The sequence below is a fragment of the Hippocampus comes genome, unplaced genomic scaffold (genome assembly GCF_001891065.2).
Source record: "Hippocampus comes isolate QL1 unplaced genomic scaffold, H_comes_QL1_v1.1 C16684922, whole genome shotgun sequence".
Classification (NCBI taxonomy): domain Eukaryota; kingdom Metazoa; phylum Chordata; class Actinopteri; order Syngnathiformes; family Syngnathidae; genus Hippocampus; species Hippocampus comes.
The window spans coordinates 1-690 of record NW_017836631.1 but is presented as its reverse complement, the minus strand read 5'-3'; the positions used below and the strand labels follow the sequence as shown (position 1 = coordinate 690).

At 58.8% G+C, this 690-nt stretch overlaps 1 pseudogene; it reads right to left on the bottom strand.

Annotated features, from left to right (window-relative positions):
* Positions 1 to 6: 6 nt before the first annotated feature.
* Positions 7 to 687, bottom strand: LOC109508890 (adenosine receptor A1 pseudogene; annotated as a pseudogene).
* Positions 688 to 690: the final 3 nt, after the last annotated feature.

The following is a 690-nucleotide window of genomic DNA, read 5'->3' as shown; positions in this document are numbered from 1 at the left end:
GGGCTTCGGCGGTAACACCCGACCCGGTTCGGGATTGACGCTTTGCCACTTCCTGTCACTGGGCTGCATCTCCAGAGCCGGAGTGTCCTTGCAGCAGAAATACTGCCGCCAGATCTTGTGGAAGGCCGTGCGGAATTTCTTGATGCGGAAGGCGTAGACGATGGGGTTGACGGCCGAATTGCCGTGAGTGAGCAGGATGGCGATGTAGAGGAGGACCATGGGTTTCTGGCAGTCGGGGCAGAAGAGCGTCACGCAGTTGATGATGTGTAAAGGGAGCCAGCTGATGGCGAAGAGAAAGAGGACCAGCGCCAAAGATTTGGCCAGATTGAGCTCCTTGTCGTAGTATTTGTTGGGGTCGGTGTGGCTGCCCGTCAGCTTCTTGCTGTTGAGTTGCTTATGGATCATGTAGAAGATCTCGGCGTAGATCAGCAGCATGAGCACGAGGGGTGGCAGCACCCAGCCGAAAAAGTTGAAGTAGACCATGTAGTCCATGCTGATGACGTTCTCGAACTGGCAGGTGATGACCAGGTCGGAGCCAATGGAGCCGTTCTGCCGCAGACGTCCGAGATTGTTCCAGCCCAGCATGGGGGTGAGGCCCACCACGAAAGCCACCGCCCAGCACACCACCACGGCCGCACCCGCTCGCCGGGGCGTCACCACCCGCTTGTACCTGCGGGGGCCGACAGAGAA